Below are 15,711 nucleotides of genomic sequence, written 5' to 3'. Positions count from 1 at the left end.
TTGCTGCCCACCGGCGGGGCAGGTCCCCGCCCCGGAGCGGGTTTCCTCCCCCCGGCCTGCGGGCGAGGCCGGGGCCGGGCCCGGGGGAAAATGGCTGCCGCGGCGGGGCCGGGCCCAGCGCCTGAGGGGGCACGGTGTCAGCCGGGAGGGTTGCGCTGGGGAGTCAAACCCTCGCGATCCCTTTTCCCCCTTTTTACACGCTTTTAATATTTACCATTTCTTGTGGTGTATTTGCACTGTGCCAGGCAAAATTCCAACAAACGCTATGACAGAAATCACAGCTTCAGTTGTTTACCTTGCACTTTCTTCAGCATGCTACTGTGAAAATCATTTTTCCGAACTACTCCAGCTGCACCGCTCCTCTCGGTCAGAGCAAAGCTCCCAGTGTGCTGGCCGAGCCGTGGAGTGGGGCAGAAATGGCAGGAGAGTGCCTGGAGTTCCCCCTCTGGCCTCCATACCGTACTTTTCAGCTCTTGGTTCTGTTGCTCTCGTGCAAAGGCTGGACATACCCTCTGTCCCGAGTTCCCAGTGCTACTGCGGTGTGTGCAGTGGCGGTGGTAAACCTTCCATATTGCCAAACTGGTGTTAAAACACAAGCTGTCAGCCCAGTGTAGCCATCCCACCCTGACCCACTGGGTGCTAGAAACATTCAACGACTTCATGGACTGTTTCCTCTGACAGCCTGTTTTATTCAGCCTGTACTCGTTCCCGTTTTGAACTTGGATCTTCATAAAACTTCCTAAAATGTACAGGAATTCAAGCCTAAATCATAGGTAGTGAGGAAAGAGATGATACAAGGAAATAATTAGAACTGTTGGGGTTTTTTATCTCTAAGGACAACTGAAAACTAAAGCTGCAGGCTATTGCATTTCCTAGACCATGAGACCAACTACCAGGGACCTCCTGCTTGGGGGTTATGCTCTGCGACTCCATGGCAGTAGAAAGATGAGAGTATCCGTACCTTCGTGCACGTGCTCTTCGACTGCAGTTGTGGCATTGGCTTTTTAATACATATTTTGTAACACTAGTGCGCATAGACAGAGGCATGGATATTCTCTTCTTGTCCAGTCCTTGTTTAGGATTATGAGCTTCAGCCCATTTAGGAGTAGTCCTAGGTATAAGCTATTGGTCTTTTATGAATGTACAAAGATACCACAGAAAAGAAAGGGCTACATTAAAAAAAAAACGTTGACAATAAATTAAAATTGGTTTTGTAAATCATATATTGATCAGTAAGGACATATGTGATGGAACATGGATTTTTCTCCTGTGCAACACTTTTAAGGACAACAAAGAACAGGAGAGGAAACTGTCTTTTCTATTGAATAGGATTTCTTATAAACTACCTACAACTTGGGAACGTTCATTCCTTATACTCTTAAACTGTTTAAATACTGAAAGGCATCAAATGGGAACGTGTAATGGGACAGTGTTCTAAGTACTTCTCCAATAAATGGGGTGTTTAAATCCGTCTCCCTCATCAAAAAGTGAGCAGAAATGCTCCTGTCAACGCCAGTGGCCTTTGCAGGTGCTCTCCGTGAGATCCGAGATCAGAAGTTGCTGCATGGATCTTGATGTAGGAGAGGACATGGCTATCCTAGATTTTGTGTACCACACATCTGGTTTTCTGAATATTTCTAAAGAGTTGCATAACGTTGGCAACTGTGAAATAAACAGTTGGTTACTGCAACACAATGCAGTGTTAGTCATGATTTATCAAGCACACAGTCCTGAAATTTGGCTATGACTGATGCCCGTTCAGTATAAATCAAGCAGGGAGCTGAAACGCAGCACGAGGTAATCCTGGGCAAAAGCGTAGCACACGAATTTCCTGGTTTTATTTAGAGAAACCTGGGTACACACAGTCATCCGAAATATCTACAGCTGATAGAAACCGCTGAGATTTTAAGAGGGCTGTTTTCCCTTTCACACACGTTACGCCAAGTGGGGTGGGTAAAGTTGGAGTTGTTTTATCAATTGTTTTTTACAGTTTTCTGAAGTGGCCATTGGCGATTTCTGGGATAGTAGTGTAGAGAGACTTAGCACAGCTGAGAACCGGGGTACTGAATTTTGAAATTAGAAAACTTACATTGTTTTTTGATAGAATGGATTGGAGAACTTTAACTTGGTCCACAGACTTCTCTATGCCAGCTGAAGAAAAAAAAGGTGTTAGGGACCTGGGAAAGGACTCAAGCATTTTCTGGGACTAGAAGAATTATGTACCAAAGGAGTCCTACAGGTAGAGAAGGAGCATTAAATGGAGAACGAAGACAGCATTGGTTAACTTTTCTTGGGTAAATTGTGGAGGAGGCAGCAAAGGAGAGAAGAAAAAGGAACAAAAGCACCATGTGCAAAAAACCCTTAACACACCCAAACACTCTTCTCCCTGATGCCTCCCAAGAAGCTTAGTGCCTGTATCCTGTGAGCAATACTGAGTCACTAAAGAATTTTTCCTCCCTGTAAATAAAGAACAAGTTTCATGCTAATCCATTTTGACCTGCCATCGGTGGCCTGGAACAAAGGCCGGTGTGCTGGTTTGGGTTGCTGGTGAGCGATTTGTTGGCTGGAGTCAAGTGCAAAGAGACCGGGAGATCAATGGTGTGCGCGCGGTGAATGTGGCGTCTGAGTAATCTGGGTGTTTTGCCTCTTAATTTCCCCCGTGGGAGCGCTGTAGTGATGAGAGCAGTGTGGCATCCCAACTGAAGTCTCAGGGGAGGTAATTACTGGCGCATGATGAGGGTATGCTAATTGTAGAAGGCTCTGAAGACTTTTTTTACTCCCTTCTGCAGACTCTTACTGGGAGTTGAATTTAATGATAAATAAAGGAAAACATTTTTTAAATATGAAATTGGAGGAAGAGGTGGGTTTATTGATAATGCAATCTACCCAAAGTGAACGCTAATGTTTTAAAATATCTGAATGTATAGATGGCTGAATATAGACATGGAAATCTTTTCCCAGTGTTGCAGCCAAATGTGTGGGTACTTGTACAAGAGAACTTTCATGGTAGTTTAAGATATTGGAGGAACTGAAGGGAGTGGGTATTGATTTCACCAAAAGGAAAGAAAACAGGTCTGAGTGACAATATTTTCATTTCCCTTCACCATTTTGTCCGTTGGGATCAAACTCCAGGTATGCTGTCTTCCAAAAAAAAACGGGTCAGCAGGGAAGGAAATTCTCAGCTGGAAATTGTAATCTTTCTCAGGCAAAAGTTTTGAGCCGAAGTAAATGTGAAGTAGTGTGCCTGAGCCAGCAAGCAGCGGGTATCTATGAGAAGTCTGGTTTGCAGAGGACAGCAGTGCACTGACTGTTGCATATCACATAATTGAGACGGTTTAACCCATTATTGAAGGATCAGTTGGGCTTTTATGTATATTGGCTTGTTACTGCTATTCCCCACTGGAAAGCTGAAGATAGAGCACCCTTAGTGGAAACGCTTCATCAGTCTGAAACAGAAACCCATTGGCAGAGGTCAACAGCATCAGTGTATGAGGGTTCATAGTGGTCGCAAGAGCCTCATATTCTCCTGTTTTGGAGTCATAGGAAGTAAAAAAGAAAGGAAATGGTATAAAAGGATTTCTTTTGCAATATGTGCTCCTAGGTAATGGTGTGTTCTGAAAATCAAAAGTAGATGAGCACTGCAGAAAGGCTATCTCAATGGTGTTTGGAACTTTAAAATGTTGATAACCTTAAATAAAAAATTAATCTGGCACCAGTGTCTGCATCCCTCCTGCAATTTCCTGGGCGCACTTTAGTAGAGCACTTGTAGGACCATGACCAAAATGCTGTCATATAAGAGCAACTTGAAACTATGTGATTAAAGCTTAGTCAATTTATTTTTGCCCCAAATAGAAATCCAGAGACTTTTGGCCCCAAAAGCCGTGCTCAGTATGAGAAGGAAAGCAGTTTGACTCCGTGGGAACAAGATCCTCAAAACCTCATGTCAGGGCTCTGATATCAAAATCATTAAGCAATCCAGGCGTGGGGCAAGACTCCCTGTTTGCGAGAAAGACTACATGACTGCACCGAGACACAGATCACGTACCTGTGAATTCAAACTCTACCAAAAAGAGCAGCAGACAGCTTTCAGTGTTACTGGGTAGTACCTTACCATCTATTTGGTTCCACTGAAATAAATGGTATTTCTCGCATACCAGGGTAAAGCCCATGGTGAATATGCCGTTGTCCCCCTGCTCAGTACTTCAGAGCAGCCTAATCCTTCTTCGTGCCTTAAGAACTGCGCTGAAAGGAGAACTCTGCTTGTCTATAATACTTCTCTAAACAGCTTTTTTTTCCCTCTAGGTTCAAATCTCTAGTGCATCATCAAAAATAAAAACCGTTTCTACACAGCACATTAATTAAGATTCACGAACAAGGTCCTATTGCCCTGGGCTGTGTACAAATGAGAGAGATGATCTTTTCTGTGAAGGACTGGCAATTAAAACACAAAGGAAGAAAAAAGTGCGCATCTTATTTTCGTGATATACGACAAAAGAGCAGATGACTATTCCTTCTAATAACACAACCTTATTAGTCTGCGCATAAGCTGGTATTTCTGTTGGGAGCAGTAAGACAGACAGATCTTGAAGCTGAGTTCAGTTTGGGAGCTTGTGCTATGATTAGTATAACTGTTGGCCCAATATGGAAATTTTTACCTAAAATTCAATCCCAAAGCCATGTCTGAGGATGCAGGAGAAACAGTATCCAATAATTTCTGACTACTGCAGGTCAAAGTCTAACTGTAAAGCATCTTAATCTCTTACTTCAGATACATGACTGGCCTAAAAAACAAAAAGGCTACAGAGTAAATGAAAGACTGGGGGGGGGGAAACATCATGGGGGTCATCTAAGTGGAATTTCCTCTGCTTGCAGAGTAGATTGCTTGCTCCTGTCTACAGGAAGGCAAGGCTTTTAAAAATCCTTAATAGAGTATAAATGAAAGTAGAAGTCCTCCCTGATATCTTGTGACGTGATGTTGGGATGTTTGGCACTGTGCAAACTGCTGCAGCTGGCAGGTGCTGCACCGCTTACTGTCATTTATTAGTTGAAGGAGCAGCAGGATGCCAAAGGTCTACAGCAGGTTGCCCGCATGCTCCCAAAGGCAGTTATGAATCACTTCAGAATTTAGCTCCCCTCTTTTTTTAGAGCACCACAGACTATAAAAGAAAAAGTAGTTTTCTCTACCACTCTTTGCAGAGTATTTTGGAACTGCAGATTGCAAGAGTGTTTCTCAAGTTAACCTGTGCTCAGAGATAGGGGTTTTTTTTGTTTCTAGGCAGAAAGTCCCATTCCAGTAGCTTTATTTTTGAGTTGTCAGCTTACCTCCGTACAGCTGGTAATGTCGCATAACCCACCACTTCTGAAATCAAGGAGCAGGGTCACAGGCAGAGTGTTAGTTTACTACATAGCCTTGTTGGGTACGGTCATGAGAACACTCGCTTTATGCTGCTGGAGTTAACTTTGAAGAGCGGGGATCCCATAATCTTTTTATACCTGATATTGTTGCAGTGAGAATAAGTGTCCTCTTTTTATCTAGTAGCACACGTCGGTGCTGGAGCTGAGCCTGTCTCGGCCTCGCTGACAGTGCTCACAACTGGACTGGAGGCACAGGAACGGGAGTGCAGGAGGCTCTGGCTCAGTTGTGCCTACAGAGCTCTGTGGGAAACGTTTTTAGAAGGATTAAAGGGCTGAATAAGCCGTGAAAGCAAACTCCCTCATCAAACCTGGGAGGCTCAGCAGAACTCCCACTGAAGCTACTGAATATTTCGCTTGCTCAAGGACAACTGAATTTGAACTTTTCTGTAAAAGAGCAAGTGGGCATATCATGCACAGCTGTGCACAGAGGTAACCGGTAATATGAACAGAGGATAGACAGCAGATCTCAGATTCCGGCTTCAATAGCAACGTTCTTTCAATTCTTGACCAAATGATTTATTTCAAAAAGTACAACTCTCCCCATGCTCTTCTAATCAGTTGAGTAGGAAAAAAAAAAATCAAAACCACCTACTCCCATGTTGTAAGGACTGACTGTTCGAGTTTAAAGCATTTCAAGTGCTAAATATAATATTTGCAGTTCTGCAGCTCAGCTATTGGAGGATTCAATAGCTGTTTGAATACCAGTAATCTCTTGGGACCCTGGCCAGGGAAGACTTCATTTAGTTTGTGTGGGAGTAGGATGCACAGCACTCCCCAAAATGGGTACTCTAGCTTCTCTGCTTAATTCTCCACCTGTATAAAGGAGATAATGCACTTCTATTCCATAAGAAGAATGGAATTAGTACCTGCCCTTCAGGGATCCCTGTAGTGTCAGTTCTTTAAAATCTTCTTAACAATTTGCCCTGAGCAAACAGGACACATAGTAAACTGGGGACAGTAACAGAGTCATTCGGTCTCAGTGGGTAATGTGTGCGGTTTCTCTTCTGGATTGCTGGGTTTTCTAGTTCAAGGAAAATAAGGGCAATGTCCTATTGACTCTGTCAGTGCTTAATGAAATACCTTCTTTCACTGTGAAGATTGCATAAGAACAGATTTTTGACATGAAGGGTTAATAAAATATTTAAAGTGAAACATTATGAAAATACTAAAGGATACAAGGTTTAACAGGCAGGTTCTGGAGTAGTAGATGCAACCTGACATTGTCACCTCTGGCTGCCCGGCTGGCCTGTGCCAGAGGCCGCAGCTGGGGTAGCAGGGCTCTATGTGAGCCCCAGGCTCCGCTCCCATGGCGCAGTCCCGCGACTTGGTCTAAAATCACTGTCATCAGGGCTCAGGCTGAGAACTGAGCCCCCTTCTTCCTGGTGGGGGCTAGTCATACAGCCAAGGAGGGCAATGCTGTGAAGAACCTGACTAGAACTTCATCTCAGATCATTCAATCTCTCCAATATGTGCCCTGAAGAGTCTGTTCCATGGCTAGAGTCTATTCCAGTGCAGATTTATGAGGATGCTGGAGCACCTACTCCAGAGCATATTTTTCTCCCCCCATCAGTATAGTCAGTTGTTGTCAACAAATGTTCCATAACTCTTCCTGGGCCCCAAAAGGTTGGTGTGCGTTGAAGGAATCACAAAGACTCTTTCCCAGGTTTGACACCATTTTTCAATAACTCTCTGCAGCATAAGAGAGGTGCTGCTGATGTTTCCCATTGCTGCTGTTCGGTGGAGTGCAGGAGACGTCAAGTGGCACTGGAGCCAGGACTCGGGCTTCGAGTGCTACTTCAGGACCCGAACACATCAGTTTCCTCTGAGAAGCAAGGACAGGCAAAGATTGGTGTTGCAGAGAGTGGAAACGTACTCTGATGGGGCAGTTTTCTGGGTTGCTATGGTGAGAGTGTGTCCTGCTGTGCTCTGTTGTAACAGCCTTAGAAATACAATGGCTAGAGTCTATTCCAGTGCAGATTTATGAGGATGCTGGAGCACTTACTCCAGAGCATATTTTTCTCCCCCCATCGCTATAGTCAGTTGTTGTCAACAAATGTTCTGTAACTCTTCCTGTATTTTACTCCTGGGAATAGAACAGAAACAGACCCTTAAATCCAATAAACATGGAAATGGAATAAGCTTCCTTTCTTTAAAAACTTTTTTTTTTCTTTTGTATTTTCTTTGCCTTTTACTCCAGATCTGAAGTTCTGGTTCTGGCCTTGCAGCTCGAGGCAGTTTGGGTCATCTCTGCCTACTTCTCCCGCTCCAGCTCAGCCCCGCTTCATTTGGTGGGAGATGAGGGCAGTGTCAACCTAAAGGAGGTTTAGGCAAAGGAGGGGCAGTCACCAAAAGTTCCTCCCCAGCCAGATTTTTCCCTCCATTTCTTTTATATCAGCATAAAAAAAAAAAGGGGGAGGTCAGATTAAAACCAATTTTTTTATCTTATCATGTTTGAAAAAATACTAATTTTCAGTCAAATCAGTTCCCTGAGCTGGCTCGTTGGCCTCATGTGATGTGGAGATGGTGAGACACATTCTGGTGACAGAGCAGACTTGAATCAATATGAAGTCATCAAGCAACAACAACAGCTAAATATTGTGGTTTAAGTCATTCTTCTCTTTTGTAGGTAAAATATTAGCTGTCTAACTCCTTCACCTTTAAATTGTCTTTTGGGGAGGAAACAGGAGGGAAGAAGGGAAGGGAAGGAGGGTTTTTTAGACACTGGCCTTCCCTAGGGAGGAAATATCTGCTCAGATGTTGAGGAAAAATCAAATAGTTCCAGTACAACCTGTAGAACAAGTAAGGTATGCTAAAAACTCAGTTTAATTCCCTGTGCCCCCACTAGGTGTACAGCTTTACTAGGCTCTGCCAGCCCCATGGACCATTGCCGCTGCCATCCAGGCAGTAATTTATCGTTATTAAAATCCCCTTGTGCGGAACAGAAAGCGAGGTGTCGGGTCTGCGGGTGGGTGCTGGACGCATGGTGCCCGATAGCTGCGGGCCCTAGAGGGGCTGCTCACGCTGGGAATTTCTGGGCTCTGTCGTAGTTTGGAGGGTTGGGTTGGTTTTCTGTGCTGGTTTAGCTCCGTCTCCAAGGTTTGAAGAGACTGTACTTGACCACTTCTAGCAGGACAAGTTTGGTAGCTTAGTGTTTATGATGAGTAAAACCTGGCTAGAAGGTACCTGTGACGTGTTGTCAGGGGCACTAGTTTGATCTTGTCGGATATTTTCTAAACTGCTTTTCGATTCGGGGTTTTCTTATACCCTAAACCTCTATAATTGTCGCAGAGACGCAGCAATGCCATCAGCTATTTGATACATTTCCCTGCTTCTCGTGAATTCTTGCTATTCCTTTTCCCAAGTCATGCTTTGCTGCTCTCACCTCTTTGGTTGGTTGGTTGGTTGGTTGGTTTTTTTCCAAAACTGAATTGTCCACATGGCACATCATGTTTTCTACGTAATGTTTTCTTCATTTTGGGGAGAATTATCATCATGTGTCTCTTTAAAAAGGTGTGTTTGTATTTATTTCTGTCATCTAAAGATCGCTGTGCCGGGTCATTATCTGTGAATCAGCGGAAACTCATTGTAAAAATACATATGGGTTAAGAAATGTCTGAATTTCCTTGTCTGGAGCAGGCTGAGTGTCTTGGCTCATGATGTGCCACAGCTGAGTTCTGGGGTTGTTGGGAATGAGGATGGTGGAGGAGAAGATATGTCTCAGTATACAGGTATTGAAATATTTGGGGAAAAAAGATAGTTAATCTGTTCTAAATAGTAATATGTTTATCTAAACAGCCTAGAAGCATCACATTGAGTTAGAGTTGGGAAAGGAAGAGATACACTGCTGGTTTTCCTTTTGAGGGCTTAATACTGCACGTATGATTTTTTGTAGCTGTTTTGTCTGAATTCATGACAGTTAGATTATCCCTTGGCTTTATATTAATGTATAATGTTTTTAATATTCTGAGATCCATAGTTCAGCAACTGTAATCAAATAATTACAGATGCCGTTAGCCGAGTTACTGCACCGATCTGGGTGTATTTCAATGGATAGTAATTTAGTAAAATTAGCACTTAACTTCTGGAGTCCTCTTCTCTGCACAGAAATGAAAACGAAATGACAGTGCTACTCTTAACTTCCTTCATTAAGAAACTCCAGCCTTGATTAACAAGATTTGAACATCAAGGCAGTCAGAACGTGTTTTCCTAAATTTCTACCCTCAGTGGCATTCGCGGGAGGACACCGGATTAAAAAATAGAACAGAATCTCCACATTTACATACACCGTGCGTGGGAGGGGAGATGGGAGCAGCGGTGCCTCCTCTCTGGCCGCTCTCCCGGAGCAGGGCACACGCTGAGCCGTTATCTCCATCAGGCCTTTGGATGGCAGGCACGGCCATACGTGTAGCAGGTGAACGGGGAAAGGTCTCTGTCAGCAGCTCCTCTCCGCCCTTAAAGCCTGTCTTTGAAAGAGGTGGCTCATCGGAAAGGTCAGGAAGAGGCGTATCAGCATCGCTGGGGAAGAACAACAAAGGGAATGGGCACCAGAGTGCCTGTTAGTGTCCCCTCCAGTGTCTCGGACACGGGCAGAAGGCTCGGGTCTAGATATGATGATGCTCTTTGCTCTTCAAAATCCAGTGTCTTTGCTTGATGCGGTGTAAGTTGTATAGTTGACACTAAATGACTCCTTAATGTGTAGCCACCAACAGAAGGGATTTGTGCTGCGCTGCATTTGTACCACCTTTAAACTTATATTATTTGTCAATTTGGGAACAACGGTATAAACTAGATGCATCCCCGCAGCTCAGAGCAGTGGGATCTCTTTAGGTGTTCCCTCCAGAAACCCCTGAGGCAGCCTGAGATATTGTCTCTCACCTTACCCAGTCCCCCTCTTCTCCCAGTGCTCATGCCCTTCACCTGTATACACCATAAAAAGGCAGATTGTTGAATTTATGTGGCATCCACAGGGGACAGAAGCTGGGACAGTGAAGCCTGGCGCTGGAGCAGATGAGGAGCATCCACTCCATTCCTGCCGTGCTGCTGCAGGGCTGCTGTCCTCTGGCTGGAGCCTGCTGCAGCCCTGCAGGCACGGAACGTTTGCTGCTGAGAGAAAGTGCACCTGAGCATTCAAAGGAGAATGAAACAGCGGAGAATCTTATTGTAATACAAAAGAACCAAAATAAAAGGATTAAAGAAACTAATGGATTCGTTACCATGAAGGAGGGCCACAAAGATGCTGGGAGGGCTGGAGCCCCTCTGCTGTGAGGACAGGCTGAGAGAGTTGGGGCTGCTCAGCCTGGAGAAGAGAAGGCTCCGGGGAGACCTTAGAGCTTCTTCCAGTACCTGAAGGGGCTACAGAAAGCTGGGGAGGGACTCTGGATCAGGGAGGGGAGCCATAGGACAAGGGGTAATGGTTTTAATCTGAAAGAGGGGAGGTTTAGAGGAGATATTAGGAAGAAGTTCTTGGCTGTGAGGGCGGTGAGCCCCTGGCCCAGGTTGCCCAGAGAAGCTGTGGCTGCCCCATCCCTGGAGGTGTTCAAGGCCCGGCTGGACGGGGCTTTGAGGAGCCTGGTGTGGTGGGAGGTGTCCCTGCCTAGGGCAGGGGGTGGCACTGGGTGGGCTTTAAGGTCCCTTCCAATTCAAACCACCCTATGATTCTGTGATTACCAGCATTGCAGTGGTCTGGATGCTCCTGACTTAGGAATTCCCTAAGCCGCACTGCAAAGCCTGCAGGAGCGGGTGCAGGAGGCTGACGCCCGTCCCAGCCAGGTGGCAAGTACAGAGCGGCTCTTCCCTGGTGCGCACTCACAAAGCAGCACCCTACAGACTGTCTGAGGCCAAGGCTTCATCCATTTCCAATAAGAACTGACTGCTAATTAATGCTGCTGATCTGTCCCTTTATAAATAAAAACAAAGCTGTTGGGAAGTTACATACTAGGGGATCGTTTTCAGCAAACCAGACTGTCAGTAGCTTTTTTCCTTCTGCCTGGCCCAGAAGCGAGTGACACTTTGGTGACCAGAAGGACACTGTGGCACCGAGGTGTAAGCGTGGGGACTCTGCCTGCCGGGACGCTGGACACTCCTCAGTGTATAAAACTTTGCGGCTGAAATTCACTGCTCTGTGATAAGCAGAAAATCAGGCAGTTTTTCGTAGTAGTGTTTCAGGTAACACTATTGGGAAAAACAAATCGGAATTCTAGATGAAGCCTTTTGTTGCAGCGCTACCCTATGTCTGGGTTTAAATGCCTTCCCATTCTCGGCCCCACCCTTGGAAATGGTTCCTCACTTTCTGTGCTGTGTGTTGCTATGTGGCAAAGTGAAAATCTTATAAATCCTCAGGGAATAGCTCTTTGAGATGCTTCAGGACTTAAAGGGCTATGAATTTGGAAGCTCTACTAGCATGATCTCCATTTATGGCATATATTTGTATCAAAATACAGGATTTTCACACTCAGATTTGACATGTGGATTTCTTCCAGGAGGAATAGAAAGATGGCATCAGTCATCTGTATTTAAAACATGAGGAGAGGAAGTTGTGTATCAGAACTGGCATTAGGGCACGAGAGGGAAGACGCCAGTGATTCCTATCGATCCTCAAGGTGTGACCCTGAGCGAGTCCCGGCATCTCCTGTGCCTCAGCCTGTGGTGCTGAGACATGATTAGCATGTGCACTTTATCAGCGAGGATGTTGTGCAAGTTGTTTAATGAATGCTTGCAAAATGATTTGTGGCATTCGAATGAAAGAGGCTGTGTAATTGCAAAGCAGCGCTGTATTGTATAATTGCAGATGTTGCAGGAAGCGTATGGCAAGCCGCTTGCTTGCTCCTTGCTGGGGTAGCCCATGAGCAAATGATCTTTTTAGTGCTGGGAGGAAAATCGTGTTATGCCGAAGCTCAAGCGTGAATCCTCTGCGTTTCCGGGCAGTTTACGCTTCCTTGTATAAAGCTCGGTGGTAGAATTTTGCTGCTGTGTGCTAAGCAGATTTTCATAGTGGTGTCTTCTGGCTTGAAATCATTATTTAAGCAGAGAAAAATCTGGCAAAGTCAGTAACTTCCATCTCAACAGCAGGGAGAAAATATCACACTTCAAGCGTGTTCCCATCAGGATTGAGACCGTGCCACTGGAGGTGTCGTTGTCCCAGAGGAGGAGTGCCATCCTTGCCTGTGTCCCCCGCACTCGTCACACGTCCAGCTGGAAGGTCAGATCCACAGATATCTCATACCTACCAGGCAGTGCTGAGCCCTTCCGAACGAACATCTACGACAGCGAGGAAACTCCTCGCTGGATCTCTCTCCAGAGCCAGCGTCCCCTGTCGCTTGTCTCTGCCTCTGCCAGCGCTGACTTGGGGACTGATGCCGTCTCTGATTCCCTGACCCCTGAATACACCATACACAGCTCCAGCCTGGGCTTTGGCCTCCTGCCTGGGTAAATAAAACAATTTTTAGTGGTGTTTGCACTAGAATTCATGACCTGCAGCATTGCAGAGAGGAACAAGTTCAGCTGTCACTTGTGCCACCATTTTTTGTTCCAAGCAGGTGCCTTTATGCAGGGTGTTTCTGTTTTAAAACTCTACCGCATGCCTCAGGCGGCTTTGACATGTAACTGAAAGCACAAAAGTATTTCGTGTTAAAGAAAGTCTGTTTGAAGTGTCCCAAGGACCGGCCCAACTTGAGGAGATGACTTCTTCCTGATTTGGCCTTTTCCCCCCATAACACACCAGTCTTATGTCCTGGTTTGAGCATCACAGGACTAATTGCTCTCCTAATGCTTGGGAAAACTGCACTTTTAGAAAACTCTAATTTGTGAAAATATTTACTTTATAGGTGCAGGGATGAGGAGGGGCAAGAGCTGGGCACTTGCCCCAAGCTGCCAACAGGGTTATTTCATACCATGAACATCACATTCAGTATAAATTTGCTGAGGAGTTCTCTCTCTCTCCCTTGATGGCTGCCATCCTGGGAACTCCTTGCCCCGGTGCCGGAGCCCTGAGCCCTTCCCTTGCTCCCAAAGCCGCAGCCCTCGCAGTGTCCGGCATTGGCTGTCCCTGCGGGGAGTGCACGGCTTCTGCTGATGGAATGGGCTGAGTGTGATCCTTGTGTATTTTATCTCAGTATCGGGATCAATATTGGTTCTTTAGTGTTATTAATGTTAATTATTTAGTCTTACCCTATTAAATCTATTTATATTTCAACTCTCATGTTTCCTTGTTTTTCCCCAGTTCCCCTTCCCAGGCCGGGAGGGCTGACAGAATAATTGTCTAAACAACAGTCAGTTGTTGTGGGGTCCTCAAACCATAACAACGCCACATAGCACCTACCTGTTTCAGCTCTTCTTCTCTCTGAAAAACAGCAGGAAAACTTCCCAGCGGCCCCCCACAGGAACAGGGAGCGGACAGAAAGTCAGTTGTTGGTGCTGGAATATTTGCTGCCACCTGAGCAGGCTCGACATGGGAAAATAGAAATTTACGGAGCTGGACCCCAAGGCTTCTTCACAAGCATTTCTGTGTTCACACAGACATGGGGGCATGGGAGTGTCGGGTGCATATTTTTTTAGTGTCTTCATATTTTACCTCCCTTTCTCGCTGTAGCAGCTGAGAAATGCCCTGGAGCTGAATTCTGCCTTTTCAGGAGAGTGACCGCTCCACAAACACCCCTCCACTTAGGGGTCAAAAACACTTCCTAAAAATCAGCGTGCGGTTCATTTTGTTCCACGTGGAGGTATATGCCCATCAGGTTTGAATGTGAATACAAAGTCCGCAGATTCAACATAACCTGCCTCATTCCTCGGTAGGGATTTCACTGGGATGGAAGGAATGAAGCTGCTGCCCAGCCCCGGCCACCAGCTGATTTTTAAGAGCATTTGCTAACTTTTAAGCTTTAAGGTGGCACAAAGACAAGAAGTTTGAATTGCTGTGGCTACCTTACCTAAATGTAATTTGAGTCTAAATTCTTTGAAGGACTATTCATGAGCTTAATTTAAATAAACAACCTTTAATAATAAGCCCAGATGTGCTTATAATTGTAGGTGATCTGTTTCTGTAGTGGATGTTGAATTATTCTGTATGATTTGGGAAAATCCTCCCAACAGAAAATTTTTAAACAAATAAACCGGTTTCTTAGGCAGAGACCAATTTAGGTGATAATCTGTAAATAATTATTTTTTGTACCACTGCAGTTTAAAACAAGCGTGACTCCAGCGTGACAGTTGGAGCTGTGCTTTAGCCAATACGTTATCAAAAATCAAGTCTCTGACATTTTCCGTGAGTAAGCGTGTGCCTTGGGCAGTTTGCCATCCCCCTGGGGGGCTCGGGGATGGGTCCCGGCGAAGTGCCGGCTTCCCACCGCTCAATCTGACGCTCGGGCGACTTGGATGGGCTTTGCAGCTGGCGCAGCCGAGACTTGGAGGAAAGCTTGGCAAACAGGAAAAGACTCCAGGCTACGCAAGGCCTTGGGCTGAGCTGAGCCCTGGCAGCGGGAGCAGCGGTCCCCGGCTCGTGCTGGACCCAGCTCCGGGGTTCAAACGCGCACTCTGAAACGAGCCGGCTGAAAACCCCTTTCTGTGCCATCAGGCATCTCCGGGTGTCTGCGGGCTCCGCAGGACACAAGCTGCCGGGCGGTTTGTGCACCTGTATTTGGACCGAGAATCCCCGGAGCGAGGTGCGACAGCCCCGGGGACGGGACGCACCCAGCGTCCCCAGTCGCACGGGCTCTGAGATCGCTGTGTTGGACTGCATGAGACAAACCCGGAGCCACCAACGGCCAGGAAGCTCGTTAGCTGGGGAAAATCATCCACTTAAGCAGGCAAAACTCTTAGTTTCTTCCAAGAGGAACTAAGTCTGGGAAAGCTTTTCAGATTGGTTCTTTCTGAATGCGGATCTAATTTTTTAGGCCAACTGCACAAAATGTCTGTCTAGAGAGCTCCAGAAAGAGGAACAAAAGTAAACTATAAATATTCAGCTCTTGATTTCAGGTTTTAATAAATGATGAGCTCTGGGAGAAGCGTTTTTTCTTTCAAATATCAAATGACTTGATTAATTTTATAGTTTGGGTATATAGCACTTGTCACCTTCTATCTGGATGCAGTACAGCAGTCTCTGGCAATGCTTTCAGGTGACACATCCCAAAGGAAATTGAGTCCAAGGGTCTAATGAGAAGCAGCCACTCCCCCGTGAAGGCTGAAGGCTGTACCTCCGCATCCCTATCTGTGCCTGCCTATAAATAAAATCTCCAGCACAGGAAGGTCTGATGCGAGAGACGCGATGTTCAAAGATTCCCTGACCTATATAGAAATGACGGA

Source organism: Chroicocephalus ridibundus, chromosome 8 (genome assembly GCF_963924245.1).
Source record: "Chroicocephalus ridibundus chromosome 8, bChrRid1.1, whole genome shotgun sequence".
Taxonomy (NCBI): Eukaryota; Metazoa; Chordata; class Aves; order Charadriiformes; family Laridae; genus Chroicocephalus; species Chroicocephalus ridibundus.
Note: the sequence above shows the minus strand (reverse complement) of the source record.